General features: G+C 58.3%; 1 long non-coding RNA gene across 1 annotated transcript; it reads left to right on the top strand.

Annotated features, from left to right (window-relative positions):
- Window positions 1-9,805: 9,805 nt before the first annotated feature.
- LOC120393465 lies at window positions 9,806-16,714 on the top strand. The gene is made up of 4 exons (XR_005592047.1): window positions 9,806-10,201; window positions 12,247-12,322; window positions 13,963-14,125; window positions 16,562-16,714. It is a non-coding gene; the product is annotated as an uncharacterized LOC120393465 (long non-coding RNA).
- The last annotated feature ends 805 nt before the right edge of the window (window positions 16,715-17,519 follow it).

Here is a 17,519-nt window from a genome sequence, read left to right as displayed (position 1 = left end):
CTGCCGGCGCCTCAGCGGGAGCGGTGGCAGGTGGCCTGGCAGCGGTGGGTGAGGTCGAGACTGGGAGGCGTTTGGGGGGAGCAGGCGAGGGAGGGGGGACAGACGTCGTCCCGGGAATCCCACCCGCCACGCCTCCCGCCATGATGAATGGGGAGGGAGGGCAAAACACCGGAGAAAGGGGGCGGGGGGGAAAACAGGTCACCCACTCCGCCCTGCTAGGCTGTGGGCAGGGAGGAAGGTGCCAACAATAGAGAGGGGGGCAGATACGGGGACTATCGAGGACTTCGGGGGGGGGCGTTAGTCACCGACACAGGAGCAAAATCCGGCTCCTCTAGCTGCACTAAGGGAGGGGGCGGGGGAAACAAGAGCAATGGGGGGTGCAGTGCAGGAGGGGCAACGTAAACAGGGGAGAGGCACAAGCGCACTGATGGGACTATGGGCGCACGAGGGGAGGGGCTAATCAGGGTGAGGGGCCGCGGAGGGAGGGGAGCAACCAGGCTGGGAGTGGGGCAGAGGGACCAAGGGGCTGGCTTCAGGGCCGGGGCAGGACAAACAAAGCTTCAAAGGGAGACGGGCGGGGCAGGCAAACAAACTGAAGCTGGGCAGGGGGGTGGGGGGGGAAGGCTACTAGGGGCGAACGGGGCAGGCAACAAGGGGCAAAGCTAGGGGGCCTGTTGCAGAGGGGAAGGGGTCAGTCCAGGGGAAAGGGGGGGGGTGCGTGCACCCACAAGCACTTGTGCACAGTCAATGGCTAGCTGGCTGCCGCTGGAGGCCCAACGGTGGCAATAGGGCTTGGCAGGCCAGGCGAGCAGCTGAGTCCCAGAGGCAGGAACTGAGGCAGATGGTAAGGGACTGCAGGGGTGGTGGAGGGGGCAGCGGTGGTGGTGGGGGTTGGGGGGGGACACAGATGGACCAGGGGGCAGGCTCCACGCCACACCCCCGTGTCCCCACAAACACAGTCTAAACCCCCACCACTAGAGCACAGTCAAAAAGTTACTCAGTTTTTAAGGCCCCCTCCACAGTGGTCTTCAGAGTCCTGTGCACTTCCCAGCAGCCGGTGGTCTTCTCAGTCCTCCTCCAGGCTCCAGCAGCTCCCCGGGACAAACACAACTCCAGCAGCAGCAGCAGCCTCTCCTCCTCCAGCAGCCCTGGTGGCCAGGCAGGAAGGACCCCCCCAGGTGGTAGCTGTAGTGGTGGGGTCCTGGCTTCTCCCTCCAGAGGTGGAGGAGTGGGGGCTGGCCAGCAAGGCCCCCCCCACCCCTCACTCACTTGCTCAGCAGCAGCAGTAGCAGTCCAGGAAGGAGTCCTCCAGCCAGCAGCAGCCCAGGAAGGGAGAAGGAGCTCCAGCCAGCAAGGCAGCCAGAGAAGGGGGAGCACTCCAGCCAGCAGGGCAGCCCAAGCAGACAGAGCGCTCCCTGGATCTATTGGGTTTCCAGGAAATGGGGCGGGCGAGCCCGCCCCATGCTAACAGAACCCCCCCCCAGCCTAAGGGGAGGTGCCACAGAGCCTCAGAAACCCACTAATTGCGGGGGACAACTAATAAAAGAACAGGGACAGGAGTGTGGTCAAAGGGTCATAAGAAGGGAGCCTGATGGTGACACCGAGCAGAGAACCCCGGACAGCGCCCACTGCTCCTCGAAGGCGTCAAGGGAGCCAGCGGACGTCTCCCAGAGGAACTCCGCCCGGAGACGTGAGCGGACGAGGGACCGGAAACAAGCCCCACAGTCGCAGGAGTCTCCATCGGCCAACCGCCTCTCCCTGGTCGCGTAGATGGCCATTTTTGCCAGGGTGAGGAGGAGGTTGACCAGGAGGTCCCGCGACTTCGTGGGGCCACGGATAGGGAGTGCATGGAGAAGGAGGTGGGGGGAAAAGTGCAGCCAGAAACGCAAGAGGATATTAGTGAGGAGCCGGTAGAGGGGCTGCAGCCTGGCGCACTCTATGTAAATGTGCGCCAGGGTCTCTCTCACGCCGCAGAAGGGGCAGGTGTCCGGGACAGGGGTAACCGCGCTGGCACACGCCCGTGCTCACGGCCCCGTGGAGGAGCCGCCAACTGATGTCGCCGACGGGCCTCGGGACCAGGGTGGAGTACAGGCTGGCCCACCGGGGCTCCTCACCCTCCACAGGTGGCAGGAGGTCCCGCCACTTGGTGTCGGGGCGGGACACGAGGGTAAGGAAGTGAAGGGTGTGGAGCACGAGCGCATAGAGCTTCTTCCGTGGCACGGTTTGGAAACGGACCGGCTGCAGATCGTGCAGCCGGCTGGCGGAGAAGGGGCGGGGGGGCCGGTCGGGTCCACGGGGCAGGGGCCCGATGAAGAGGTCCGGAGGGCTCGGAGTGGGGGGTGGGCGGGGCGTGCTCTCACGCAGGACCCGGTCAAGGTAGGCCCGAGCAGCGGGCGGCAAAGCGGCCTTCACCTCCTGTAGTATGAGCCGGGGAGTACAAGGTCTGGAGAGCCCCATCCGCCGAGCGAGCGTCAGGGGATCCAGCCAGTCTCCCCGGTCATAGTCCAGGAGGTCTCCGACCCTGGTAGCTTCCGCCAGGACCAACCTCTGGCGCACCGCGGGGGACTCCGCCACCTGCACACGGAGCTGGGGGTTGTGTAGCAGGGGCTCCGCGAGGAGATCTGCCCCCTCGGTGGCCGCCACGGACCTGGTCGCAGAGAACAGCTTCCAGGTCCGGAGGAGGTCCTGGTAGAAGACCGGCAGCCCGGAGAGGTCTCGCGGAAGGCCCCTCAGGTTGAGATAAAGGAGCTGCCAGTCGTATCGGAGCCCTCGGAAGCGGCGCAGGAAGGCATGTGCCAGAGCTCTCAATGCCGGACTACCCACACCATAAAGGAGCCTCTGCAGTGCCTGGAGGCGGAAGACGTGGACCTGAGTGCGCAGGCACTTCAGGCCCTGCCCTCCCTCCTCCAGGGGCAGGTGGAGCACCCCTGCAGGGACCCAGTGCAGTCCTGGCCAAAAGAACTCCAGAACCACCGTCCGGAGTTCGGTCAGGAACCCCGGGGCCGGGACCAGGGTGTTGAGCCGGTACCAGAGCATGGACAGGACCAGTTGATTGAGCACCAGTGCCCTCCCTCAGAGGGAAAGGCACCGGAGGAGTCCTGTCCATTTCCGGAGCCGCTCCGCCACCCTGCCCTGCAAACCTTGCCAGTTCTCCGGCGGAGAGGGATGCGTGGCAGAAAGGTAAACGCCAAGATAGAGCAGCGGGCCCGCGCTCCACCGGATGGCCTGAAGCGCGGGTGGGAGGGAGCTCGCCTGCCACCCATCCCCGACCACCAGGCCAGAGCTCTTGACCCAGTTGACCCGGGCGGAGGAGGCCGCCGAGTACACGGCCTGGCAGGCCTCCACCCGCGCCAAGTCGCCCGGGTCCTGGACCACGAGGAGCACATCGTCGGCGTACGCCAACAGGACCAGCCGCAGCTCCAGCTCCCGAAGCACCAACCCCGTCAACCTCCTGCGGAGGAGACAGAGGAAGGGCTCGATTGCCAGGGCGTACAGCTGGCCCGAGAGGGGGCACCCCTGCCGCACTCCCCGCCCGAAGCTGACCGGCTCGGTCAGGGTCCAGTTGAGCCTGACCAGACACTCTGCGGAAGCGTACAGCACCTGGAGAAAACCCACAAACTGGGGTCCGAAGCCTAACGCCTGCAGAGTGCCCAGGAGATACCCGTGGTCCACCCTGTCGAACGCCTTCTCCTGATCCAGGGACAGGAGGGCGAACGACAGACCATCCCTGCACCCAAGCTCCAGGAGATCCCGGACCAGATACAGGTTGTCGAAGATGCTACGGCCCGGGACGGTGTAGGTCTGGTCTGGGTGGATCACGTCCTCCAGCACGGCCCCCAGCCGCAGCGAGATGGCCTTGGCTACGATCTTGTAGTCCGTGCTGAGGAGCGAGACGGGACGCCAATTCCGTAAGTCGCGGAGGTCCCCCTTCTTCGGCAGTAAGGCGAGCACGGCTCGCCTGCACGAGAGAGGGAGGACCCCGCTCCGCAAGGACTCGGCCCAGACGCTGACCAGGTCCGGGCCGAGGACGTCCCAGAACACGCGGTAGAACTCCACGGTCAGCCCGTCCATGCCCGGAGACTTGTTGGTGGGCATGCGGCGGAGGGCTTCCGAGAACTCGGCCAGAGTGAGAGGCAGCTCTAGCCGGTCTCGGTCGCCCGCGCTGACCGTCGGGAGCCTGTCCCAGAGCACTCTGCAAGCGGCAGGATCGGTCGGATCCGGGGAGAAAAGGCGCGCGTAGAAGGTCCGGGCCCTCTCGCACATCTCCGCCGGATCCGTGAGGGGGGAGCCGTCCTCCGCCAGAAGGCAGGTGACGTGCTTCTTGGCCCCCCTCCTTTTCTCCAGGGCGTAGAAGAAGCGGGAGCCGCGATCCATCTCCCGAAGGAGGCGGATGCGGGATCGAACAAAGGCGCCCCGGGCCCGATAGTCTTCGAGGACCCGGAGCTCCTCCCGCTTCTCCCGGCACGCCCCGCAAAGGGATGGATCTCGGCTGGCGGCCAGACGCCTCCAGCTCTAAGACCTCCCGCTCCAACTGCCCTATCGCCGCATCCCTCCGTCGGCTGGCGCCCCGGGTGTAGTCGCGGCAGAAGAGCCGGGCGCGCACCTTCCCCACATCCCACCACCGCCGCGCCGAGGGAAAGGCACGCCGCTGCCCTCGCCAGGCCAGCCAGAACTCCCGGAAGGACGCTACGAAGCCCTCATCCTCCAGCAAGCTGTTGTTAAAGTGCCAATAGGCCGGCCCCGGCCTCTCCGCACAGAGAGAGGCCGTCACGGTGGCGAGGTGGTGGTCCGAAAAAGGGGCCGGCCGGATGCTGGAGGACTGGGCCCGTGAGAGATGGAACCGTGACAAATAGATGCGGTCCAACCGGGAGCGGCACGACCGATGGGCTTCCACCCGGACATAGGTGAACGTGGAGGCATCGTCCGGGTGGTGGTCGCGCCAGACGTCCACCAGGGAGTGATGGGTGACAATCTCCCGGAGGACATCCGCGGCGGCTGGGCTCTGCTCGGTCCCCGAGCGGTCCCGCTCCTCTAGAACGGTGTTGAAGTCCCCGCCCAGGACCAGGCACTCACGAGGATCCAAGGAGCCGAGGAAGGCGGACGCCTGCTGATAGAACTGCAGCCGCTCCGGGGGCGATGTCGGGGCATAGACATTGACGAGGTTGACCACGAGCCCCTCCATGCGGACCCGGAGGTGCAGCAGGCGGCCCGGCACAGCCTCGGCGACCCCCAGCACCTCAGGCCGTAGGTCGGGGGAGAACAGGGTAGCCACTCCAGCCCGACGGGTTGTGAGATGGCTGAAGTAGACCTCGTCCCCCCACTCCAGCCGCCAGCTAGCTTCGGCGGCCGGATCCGTGTGGGTCTCCTGCAGGAAAACCACAGAGTACCCCCCCTCCCGAAGGAAGGAGAGCACCTGGCTCCTGCGGAAGCCCACCCTACAGCCCCGGGTGTTCAGTGTGGCGAAGGTGACGAGTGCCATGAGGAGGGCTGGGGGGGGATCCTCGTTGGCAGGGGCGCTCACGGCCCCCGTTGGGCCGCGCAACAAACCGTGGCCCACCCCAAAGGTGAGCAAGGAGTCACGGAATTTGCGCACCCGATGGTAAGCCGCGGCACCCTGCTTCCCGGTCCTCTTTCCCTCCCCCATGAGGGCCCTCGTGGCCAGGAGGATCTTGTGAAAGTCCCCCCAGCGCTGGAGAGCAAGCGGGATCTTGTTGCGGGAGCCCCGGACGTCCTCCAGGAACTCCTGCAACTCCTCTCTCAGCGTATGGGGGGATGGGGCCTCTGGCGCAGCCCCGTGGCCTACTGGGACGGGCAAGCGAGGGACGGACCCCGGCTCAGTGGGGGGCGGCGGAGGGAAGATTGCAGCCCCTAGTGGGTCGGGACTGTGGAATTCAAAGGCCGCTCCCTGGGAGTCATCCTCTGGGAAAGGGAAGGAGACAGCCCCAGGGGCGGCAATAACATCATGGGAGGTGGAGGGGGCAGGGCTGGGGTCAGGAGCAGGGGTGGGGGGAGGGAGAGAGACGGGGCCCTGGGCCGCAGGAGCTGAACCATCAGCAAGTGGCTCCTCGCGGCCAGGTACGGGAGTTGGAGGGGTAGGGAGGGGGTCCCCAGTGACACCGGGCTCAGGCTCAACGGCAGGTAGAGCAGCCTCGGCGCAGAGAGATGCAGAACCCTCAGAGGGGCCCCCACCCGGGAAGGAACTCGATTGCCCCACACCACCGAGGGACACCCCCGGTAGCCCATCTCCCTGCCACGAGGCACCGGCCGTCACCTCAACAGGCTCGGCGGCCAGTAGCGGGGAGCCATCCGCAGCCGGGCAGGTTGAGGAGTCCAGGGGACCCGCGGAGGCGGGAGCGGACGTAGCAGGAGGGATGGTGGAGCAAGGGGAAGGGGGAGCTGGGGTGAGGTCGGCCAGGTCGAGGCCCGTTGGCAGAGGGTCATCTTCCCCCGGGGTGACCGGGGTCAGACCCAGGGCCTCGATCTCTGCAAAGATGGAGGGGAGCTCACCTTCCACCACCCCGGGGTCCTCCCCACTCGCACCCGAGGCGACGCTCACCTCGGGTATTGCGGGGGGCAAGGGAACAGGAGGGGCTTCAGCGGAGGCCTCCGCAAGAAGGGACTGCGGAGGAGGGATGGTGGTACCTTCCGGTGCTGCCACGTCTGCCCTAGCCGTCATCGGCAGATGGGTCAACCCCTGGGGCACGGCGGAAGGCTCGGTGTCGGCGGCCCCCTTTCTGGTCTTACGGGGGGCTTCCGCCTCAGGTGGCACGGGCGGAGCTCGAGCCTTCCGCTTGCCCCGCTTACCCTCTACCCGGGTCCAGCCCTCCATGGCATCATCGTTGGGCCGGTCGACAGGGGTTGGGTCGGGGGGCAAGGATGCCAGTTCGGGGGCTCGGAGAGGCACTGGGGGGACAGCAGGAGAAAGGGAAGAGTCTCCCTGGGGAGAGCCCTCTCCCACGCCCAGCAGTACCCCTGCCGCACCCTCCTCCACAGGCCCCGCCAGAGTGCAGGCAGCAGAGGCAGGGCTCTCCCGCTCGGCTGGGCGCCCTGGAAGACGTACCCCTGAGGCCCGAGCGGGAGCGGTGATGGGCTGAGGAGGAGGAGGGGCGACTCTGGGCACCGGGTTGCCAGGGGCGCTGGCGATGATGGGGCCGGCACCCTGCCGGGGCTCGGGGGTCCCGGGCGCTCCCCCGTGCCGGGCCAAGGGGCAGTCCCTCCGGACGTGCCCCGTCGCCTGGCAGAGGTAACACCGGGCCTCCCCCATGGAGTAATGCACCCGGTACTGGGCCCCCTGATAGGGGACCAGGAAAGACCCCTCGAGCGCCTCTCCGCCACGCGCCGCCGGCGACAGTTGAAGCTGCACCTGCCGGCGGAACGAGAGGACGTGACGGAGGGCGGGGTCTTTGCAGCCCAAGGGGAGAGGGCTCACCACGGAGATGGGCTTCCCCAAAGTAGAGAGGGCGGGTAACAGGGCGACATTGGGCAGGAAGGGAGGGACGGAGGTCAGGACCACTCGGACACCCAGGTCCTCCAGCGGTTCCAGGGGGACGAACACGCCCCCCACCGCCAGGCCCTTCTCCACCGCCTCCTGGGCGGCGGCCTCCGAGGCAAGGAAGAAGACCGCCTTGCCGTACATTTTGGAGGCCGCCACGATGGCCGTGGGCCCCACCACCCTCGCCAACGCCCGCACGTAGGTCTCCACGTGGGGCGAGGCGGGCACCAGGAGGCAACGGACGCCGTGCTTCCGGGTCAAGGTGGGGAAGGGGCCCCGGCCGCTGTAGATGGTAGCGGAGGCGGCGGTCGGGGGAGATGACGTAGCGGCGGGCGGGGGGGCCGCCGCCACCTGGGCGTACGCTCTGGGGGCCAAGGGAGGGACACCCGCAGAGCTGGTGGAGGGAACAGCGGGGAGGGACGCCGCGGCCGGTGGCGGGGCCGCGGCAGCGGGGGTAGGCTCCGCCATGGAGGGCTTAGTCTTTCTAGCAGGGCCCTTTCCTTCTTTTGCCCCGACCCTTTCCGCCGGCCGGGGGGGCTCCCCCAGAGGCGGAAGGGGCGAGGGACGTGGCAGCAGCAGAAGGCACCCCGTCGGTCGCCGCTGCCGGCGCCTCAGCGGGAGCGGTGGCAGGTGGTCCGGCAGCGGCGGGTGAGGTCGAGACCGGGAGGCGTTTGGGGGGAGCAGGCGAGGGAGGGGGGACAGACGTCGTCCCGGGAATCCCACCCGCCGCGCCTCCCGCCATGCTGAATGGGGAGGGAGGGCAAAACACCAGAGAAAGGGGGCGGGAAAACAGGTCACCCACTCCGCCCTGCTAGGCTGTGGGCAGGGAGGAGGGTGCCAACACTAGAGAGGGGGGCAGATACGGGGACTATCGAGGACTTCGGGGGGGGGTTAGTCACCGACAGAGGGTTGAAGTCCGGCTCCTCTAGCTGCACTAGGGGAGGGGGCGGGGGAAACAAGAGCAATGGGGGGTGCAGTGCAGGATGGGCAACTCAAACAGGGGAGAGGCACAAGCGCACTGATGGAGCTATGGGTGCACGAGGGGAGGGGCTAATCAGGGCAAGGGACCGCAGAGGGAGGGGAGCAACCAGGCTGGGAGTGGGCCAGAGGGACCAAGGGGCTGGCTTCAGGGCCGGGGCAGGACAAACAGAGCTGCAAAGGGAGACGGGCGGGGCTGGCAAACAAACTGAAGCTGGGCTGGGTGGGGCAGGGGGGAAGGCTACAAGGGGCAAACGGGGCAGGCAACAAGGGGCAAAGCTAGGGGGCCTGTTGCAGAGGGGAAGGGGTCAGTCCAGGGGAAGGGGGGGTGCGTGCACCCACAAGCACTTGTGCACAGTCAATGGCTAGCTGGCTGCCGCTGGAGGCCCAAACGGTGGCAATAGGGCGTGGCAGGCCAGGCGAGCAGCTGAGTCCCAGAGGCAGGAACTGAGGCAGATGGTAAGGGGCCAGCAGGGGTGGTGGAGGGGGCAGCGGTGGTGGTGGGGGTTGGGGGGGGACACAGATGGACCAGGGGGCAGGCTCCACGCCACACCCCCGTGTCCCCACAAACACAGTCTAAACCCCCACCACTAGAGCACAGTCAAAAAGTTACTCAGTTTTTAAGGCCCCCTCCACAGTGGTCTCCAGAGTCCTGTGCACTTCCCAGCAGCCGGTGGTCTTCTCAGTCCTCCTCCAGGCTCCAGCAGCTCCCCAGGACAAACACAACTCCAGCAGCAGCAGCAGCCTCTCCTCCTCCAGCAGCCCTGGTGGCCAGGCAGGAAGGACCCCCCCAGGTGGTAGCTGTAGTGGTGGTGGTGGTGGGGTCCTGGCTTCTCCCTCCAGAGGTGGGGGAGTGGGGGCTGGCCAGCAAGGCCCCCCCCACCCCTCACTCACCCACTCAGCAGCAGTTGTAGCAGGAGCAGCAGTCCTGGGAAGAAGCACTCCAGCCAGCAGCAGCAGCCCAGGAAGGGAGAAGGGGCTCCAGCCAGCAAGGCAGCCAGAGAAGGGGGAACACTCCAGCCAGCAGGGCAGCCAGAGAAGGGGGGGCACTCCAGCCAGCAGGGCAGCCCAAGCAGGCAGAGTGCTCCTTGGAGCAGGGTGGACCCTGTTCCTGCCCGGAGGGGCTTTGAAAAGCTGCCTACCAGGGCTTGAGAGGGGTGGCTCTGGAAGCTGGGCTGAGTAAGGAAGTGGCCACAGCTGGGGCCACGCCCCAAACTGAAGCCCTGGGGCTTATAAGAAGGCAGGGAAGCCAGAGCCCAGACAGTCTCTCTCTGCCTTCAGAGAGGGATGGGCCTGGCTGTTTATGAGCAGAGCTAAAGTACCTGGGTGAAGCAGGGCTGCGAACAGACTAGGGAGCTGGGGAGCTCGAGCCAGAAAAACCCCAGGCTGCAGCCTAGCGGTAGGCCACAGGTACTGGGGGTTGCAAGGGGTGACCCAGGGGTAGGAAGAGCACCAGGTCCAAACCCCTTTGCTTGTGAGGAGAAGGTGGATACTGCAGTCTGTCCCAGGAGCTGGGGCTAGACCATGACTGGGCAGTAGCCATTCTGAGGCAAAGCGGGGAAACCAGGGTGGGGGTTCCCCGGGGAGGGGGAAACCCAGTTAAAGGGGCACCAGGGTCCTGGGAGGGACACAGGGCTGATAAGAGAACAGGCAGGCCACTGGCCAGCAGAGGGCGCTCCGGGCTGAAAAAGAGCTAATTCTGCAGAAAAACCAGCGGGAGGCACCGCGGCAGTGAGTAGCCCGTTTGCAGTATTACTCTGAGCATTCACATGCAGTCCTAAAAACTCTCACCAATGGGAATATATCCAGTGGTTTTACACTTTTGTCTGGTCAGTCATTTTTTTTAAAACTAGTTCTTGAGCTACAATAGGAATGATTGTGTTTATCTAACCCAGAGAGTTGACTTTAATTTACTCACTAAAGCAAATACCAAAAAGATGAGTATTTGCTTAAAATAGTAAGTATCACTCAGCGATGTGTAACTGATGTTACACTTTCTGAAATGACATCCCCTTAACTAACCAGAAATGGTGGCTTATTAGATCCTGACACCAAAGAGCGTAATGGGGCAAGTTAATCTTGAGGCAGCATCTGTATAAGAAATAATGCTAGATTATCATTATCAGGGCAAATCCCAAAGGGACTCTGCCTCCTTGCAGCTCAGTCTCTACCTAGGACCTTATGATGGTCTGGCTGGATTCTCAGTCTACATCCATTATTGACATCCTTATTGTACCACCAAAACTTTTGGCATCCACGTGACCACTGACCATGTAGCAGCATTCCTTGCTAAACATGTTGTGGAATTAATCTTCCATCCCGGTAATGTGTCCATGCCAAGAAAGCGGTCAAAACCAAACCAGTGCTGATGGAAGTGGTTGATGGGTTCAGCAATGAATAGTCTCATTGCTGAACTTGTCCTGCCACTTAATATGGAGCAACCAACAAAGACAACAAGAATCATAAATATCAATCCACCCCCTCTTCAGTCTTCCTCAGTGGGGTTTTTACATGCGTTAATTGGTGAAACTGATACTGGAATGTTGTGTCCAGTTCTGATGTCCACATTTTAAAAAAGATGTTGAAAAACTGGAAAGGAACAAACTACCAAGGGAAGTGGTGGATTCCCCATTTCTTGCTGTTTTCAAATCCAGACTGGATGCCTTTCTGAAAGAAATGCTTTAGCCAAATACAACCTATTGGACTCAATACAGGGGGAAGTGGGTGAAATTCTATGGCTTATGTTATATATGAGCTCAGATGATCTAATTGTCCCTTCTGGCCTTGGTACCTATAATTCTATGAACTGAACTGAGACTTTCTGGGTGAAATCCTGGTCCCACCAAAGTCAATGGCAGTTTTGTCACTGACTTCAATGAAGCCAGGATTCCACTTACTCTGTTTCAACTCCAATCTCTCTCTTTCAGCACTCACAACCACATCATTGCATCTCACACCTTTAAGTTAACACATCTGCCGGCAAGCAGCAACAACAACAAAATGAGAAAACAACAAGTAAACCAACACCACTGCTACAAAAGAATGTCATGAGCCTCAAGCATAATTTTATTTTTGCCAAAGCATTGCCAAAAGATTACAATTAAAGCTATTCCTGAAACAATTTTAATGGGATATTAAAATGACATTGTAACTTAAGGTACTACTAGTTAAACACCCAAACTGGTTAGACAACATTCTTGTAGTGAAGAAATTGTTTGCTTTAGCAAGATTAGATAAGAAAAATAAGGGATTTAATTTGAAAGTGAAAAGTATTAATAGTCATTAATTTGCCTGTCCTTGAAGTGAGTTTGTTTTTATTAAAATATTGCTCTATTAAAGAAATAATTTCTTATATGGTGTATTTTAAGTACTGTAAATAAATACTTTCTTCAGTTCCATAGGACTTAGTTAAGACCACTACTGCTCACTTCTACACTGTTTAGGTTATCTATAACAGTGTTTCTCCACTTTTCTGAGACCAGGGAACAACTTGCTACTTTCCTAAACAGTCATGGACTGCTTGAGAGAAAAACAACAACAGCGTTTCACTTGTATTTCCTGCTGTTTTTTCAGCATTGCCAGGCATTTCTTTTTTGTACTATCTGCATGTAAGGCATTTATTACTTGCTTACCAACACAGGAACACTACTCCAATTCTGTTTGTTTGTTAAAATAAAGTCCAATTCAACTAGTCATGTGATATGAATATGTTAACCTATTTTTAAACATTGTTTCAAATATACTGTTAATGAGCTGTTTTTGTGCCTGTCTTGTAGACACAAGTTTTTCAATCCAGGGATGAATGTTTGACAAGGACACTCAGAGCATCTTTCCAATTCTCCACCATTTGAGGTATTCTGTTTTAGTTGCAGTCATTGCCCTTATTTTCTGTGTGCCGGCTCAATTAGAGCTAGCCTGGGTGTGTCTCCTACCACTGGGACCTGCACCCCCAGCTGAAAGAGCAGATGAAGCCTGAGAGCCTGGTGTGGCCGAGCATAACTGAGTAGAGGAGACACTGAGGCCCTATTTGTAGATGTCTGCCCTGCATCCGGTACCTCAGCTGAACTCTTGGTGGAAGCAGAGATGCCAACTCTCCCTCATTTTTAATAATCCTCCCAATTTTTACATTTTTACACCACCCCTGTGGCAGTGCCTAGGGCTGGTGCAACCATTTAGGCAACCTAGGTGATCGCCTAGGGCACTGGCATTTGGAGGGTGGCATTTTCTTTGGTAGTGACTGCAGTAGCTGGATCTTTGGCCGCCCCAATCATCACCGGCATTTAGGTGGAGGGAGCTGGGGCAGGGGAGTGCGGGGTGGGCTGCCTGCAGCAAATAAGGGGGTGGGGGGCGGCACACTCACCCCTGCTCCGCCTCCTCCCCGAGCACGCCATGGCTGCTTCACTTCTCCCACCTCCCAGGCTTGCGGCGCCTAAGCTGATTGGTGCCGCAAACCTGGGAGGCGGGAAAAGTGAAGCAGCCGCCGTGTGCTCGGGGAGGAGGCGGAGCAGGGGTGAGCTGGGGCACGGGGGGGTCCCTCAGGGCAGAGGGTGGGGGGTGGGAAGCTGCTGCAGAGGGGGCACCTCAGGGTGGAGGGGAGTTGCCGCGGGGGGGGCACCCCAGGGCAGGAGCTGGGGGACGGGGGAGGGCGCAAGATGGAAGTTTAGCCTAGGGCACAAAACATCCGTGCACTGGCCCTGGCAGTTCCCGGACTGCACGGTGAGCATCTGATCAGACACAAGCTGTGGCAATGTTGAACAAAGTTCAGGGCACTGATGGAGTCACTGCCCAAACCGCTGGCTGTGTGTTGAGCTGTAACTACTCCATGGGGACCCTGCTGGACCATGTAAACACGCTCTAGGTACAAAGATCATGTGGGCAACAGGGCCCACACAGGACGTAAGGGCACCACGCGCAGCATGTTGCTTCGGTGTTGAATCCAACACACCAGACCCCCCGACAACAGCTGCGACTTGCCTCCTGTCAGACCCTAACTGCACCGTGTGTGGGGGAGAAGCTGGAGGGCAGGAGGAGGCAGTGGTGGAGGAGGAGAAAGGGAACAGGCCAGAGGAGAGAGAAGAGGAAGAGGCTCATCCCAGGAAGGGCCCGGGCCCGGGCCCAGGCTCAGGACTGGCCAAGGCAATTAAGGGCCCTAGGTGGCATAGGAGGGCAGCTTTCCTAGCACCAATCTTCCCTTTCTCTCATTTTGGGGGTGGAGGGTCAGGGGTGCAATGAAGAGGGGTAGCCCCCCTTGGCCAGAGACAGGGAGGGGAGTGGGGAGAGGTCCTAGTATCTGTAGGGGAATGGTGGGGAGAGAAGTTCTAGTTTCTGGGGGAAGAAGTGCCCATGGAAAGGAATACCCCACAGCGGCTGTCATGCCAATGGGAGCATTGTGATGTATCTGTGCATGTCCAGAGTAAAGAAACTCCTTATAGACAACACTGACATCAGTGAAGGGAGCAAAGATCAGCACAGCTTCCTCTCCGTACCTATAGGTTGCAATTTCACAGCTGGGTGTTGTGGGGAGCTGTCCTCTGCTCTCAGCACCAGCTGGACCCTGACCGAGCTGGACCTGACGGAGGAAAAGCTGGAACATTCTGGAGTGTAGCTGTTGTGTGAGGGACTGAAACATCCAGAATGCAAACTGCAGAAATTGTGGTAAGATGCAGTTGGGCAGGCATTGGCACCTTGCTGTCTGAGGCATCTGCAGAAAGAGCTGTCTGGGTGGGATAGGTTTCTTCAATGGCCCATTGTGAGAGTGGAGTGTCCTTAGTGGGCCATCAACACATAGCTGTCCAGCAAATCTGTGTCTCGCTGTGATGTAAATCTATCTAGGGGGTTTTAGGAACAAAACACGTTTGAGAGACAAATCATAGCCAATATTCATAACTTTAGATACAAAGATGATGCATCAATTTAACCAGGGTAATCATACTTGATAGATTGTAACTTTTCCAATTACAGCTTATGTGAAAACACTTCATACAAAATTTGTTGTGATTTTATAACAGTGGTAATATCAATTATATAAATGGTCATCTTTAATCATACAGCATCACACCACAACCCAAGAAATAGCTCTCATTCTTCTCCCACTGCTATACTGATGTAGTTTACTTATTTAGAAGTTGGATAATATGGTGTATTTTAGTGCACTCTAAAGCAGGGTATTGTCATGTTAGAACATGAAGTTATTTTCTTCAGTAAGGAGTACTGAGAACTTTAAGGATCCTTCTTTCACTCAGCTAATTTGCCACTATTACCACAATAAATCCTGGGATAAAGACTAAAAGAGAGACAAACAGAAAGAGAAAAAGAAAGGAAGAGTGAAAGGACACAAAGAAGAGTATTAGCTAAAGTATTTTCTTGTTGACCCTGTTTTATTTTTTACATTTGGCCTTCCAGTCCATGAGAGGAACTCCCTTGCCTGTAGCATTGCAAAGATGTGATAGAGCCATTCACCAATCCTTTGTATTGTGATGTTCCTCAATGGTTCATTTACTGTTGCTAGGCCTCCTGACAGGGGAGGTGAGAGGGTCGATTCCCATGTCTGGGTCCATAAATTCAGAGCAAAGATTTTCAGTTAAAACAAGAATGCTGGAAACTCCCTAGAAGTGTGTGGGCGGGGGTCACCAGCGCCTGAACTGTGGCCCTGCCCCCATGCCACCCTTGCCCCTTGAGGCCCCGCCCTTGCGCCTCCTCTTCTCCCCAAGGCCCTGCCCCCTGCACGCTCCTCTCTGCCCCCTCCTCCCCATTGCTCGCCCTTAAGGCTGGTAAAAAGTGAGAGGGCAAAGCTCTCCCACTTTTAAAAGTGATGGGGCCCTGGCCGTCTGGCCCTCCCCTCCCATTCTGGTGCCCCTGATTTATAAAGCAAAGCTACATATTTCTTTATAGCATGGAATACAGACATTGCCAGGGAATCAATGCATGCAGCTACTGACAAGCGTTTCATAGAGTCTAAACCAGGGGTTGGCAACCTTTCAGAAGTGCTGTGCCGAGTCTTCATTTAGTCACTCTGATTTAAGGTTTTGCTTGCCAGTAATACATTTTAACGTTTTTAGGTCTCTTTCTAGAAGTCTCTAATATACTACTAAACTATTGTTGTATGTAAAGTTAATAAAGTTTCAAAATGTTTAAGAAGCTTCATTTAAAATTAAATTAAAATGCAGAGCCCTCTGGACCGGTAGCCAGGATCTGGGCAGTGGGAGTGCCACTGAAAATCAGCTCATATGCTGCCTTTGGCACCTGTGCCATAAGTTACCTACCCCTGGTCTAAACACTAAATACATTCTTATAAGACTAATACCAGTTTTCTTCAAAATAAACATACAGGTGAGCGGGTTTGGTTTCCAGCTCTGAGTTTGTTGGTTCTTAGCTAATGCCTGTGGCCTTGGCTAGATCTGGGTCTTGGTTTTCTGGAGTTAAACCAAGTCTGCAGCCCCACAACAGCTGCTGAAACCTCACCCCCTTCTAGATCTGTGTTACCAAAGCCCTGTGGGGAGGGGGTGTAAGGAGCCCCTGCAGCAATGAGAGTTGAGATCATGTTGCTTCCAAGGATTTTGCAGCCCCTGCTGCCTGTGAGTGCTGAGTAGTCCCACAGCGATCAGTGGGACTGTCCGTGTCAGTAAGTGCTCACCGCCCTGAGCAAGGGCTGCACAATCCAGCCCTTTACTTGCAGAAAGGACATTGCTGTCCCTGCCCAGAGCTGACAAGGTGAGTGGAGTGTGAGGGGAACAGGCCAGGTTACAGACTGCACCAGCGCTTCTTCTCCTCTTCCTTGGTGAAAAGCATCTGCTGGCAGTGAGCTCATCAGGCAGAGAAGTGACAGTGACACAGATCCGGGGACTCTGGCAGGCAGCTGGGACTGTGAGCTCTTTGGGGCAGGATCCATCTTTGTGTTCTGTGGTTGTGCAGCACCCAGCACAATGGGGTCCTGGCCCATGACAGGGGCTCCTAGGCACCACCACAATACAAGGAGCAATAATACTAAAGCCAGTGGTGTGCAGCGCACTGGGCCTCAGAGGGACTGTGGGCTCAGGCATCACGTCTGAGAGACAATTAACACCTTGTTTTCTTTCCTTATTTCCCCTTCAGGTTGGACTATCACAGTGTAAACAACGAAACCCGGCCAGAGCTGAATGCTGTGAAAAACATAAAACCTGATCTGGTCATAGAGATTTGATGCAGCTGGTGGGTGCCAACCCTGCACCAACATGGCTGCAGCCTGGCTGCCCTGCCACTAGCCAGGACAGCAGCTGTGGGGTGGGCAACACCTGCCCCTTCTAAGAGCAACTGCACCATTACCAGGGACTTTGTCAACATATTTGAGCGGCTGTGGTAGGGGAGCTGGGTAGTGATTGTCAGGGCCAACCCGCCTGCCTCAGGGTGAGAGACACAGGACTAGGAGCTGGGTTTGCTCCACTACTGGGCTGACCTTGGAGGTGGTAGCTGGTGTGGAAGCAGGGAAAGAATTAATAAAGATTTGAAGGGGATTTTAATGCATGTCAGTCAGTTAGCAAGAGTTAGGCTAGCTGTGACCCTAATGACGTGAGATTTATAGAAGCAGGATAGTGTGAGGCAGAGGACAAGAACTGTGTAAAAAGTTATTACGACCTTGTAACTGATAACAAAATATGCAGACTGTCGTCTTTTAGGAGTGAGACAAATAAGATAGCAGAAAGGCTTATGTATAAACAAAATGTATTTGTTGCTTTTTACCATCTGTATTATTGCTAGAAATTGTTTGTAAAAAAGGTATAAAGGCTTGCTGTAATTGTTTACCAGTTGAGAGACCTGTCCAGGACTGGGGTGACCCTGTGTCCTATGGCACTCTCTCCCTCCATTGTAATTACTGGAGAAATAATAAGTATTTGATTTTGCTGCACCCAAACAAAAAAGCGAGAACTGAGTTTTTCTCTGACAATTTGGGGGCTCGTCCGGGATGGCAACGCCCACGGACCCACAGACAGCTACTACGGATCATTCCCCTTCGAACCCCATGGCGCCACATGAGAGGTATGAGACCTTTTGAAATCTCTAGTGGGGTATCGGA

The sequence above is a fragment of the Mauremys reevesii genome, unplaced genomic scaffold (assembly GCF_016161935.1).
Source record: "Mauremys reevesii isolate NIE-2019 unplaced genomic scaffold, ASM1616193v1 Contig2, whole genome shotgun sequence".
Taxonomy (NCBI): Eukaryota; Metazoa; Chordata; order Testudines; family Geoemydidae; genus Mauremys; species Mauremys reevesii.
This window is presented reverse-complemented; position numbering and strand designations above follow the sequence as displayed.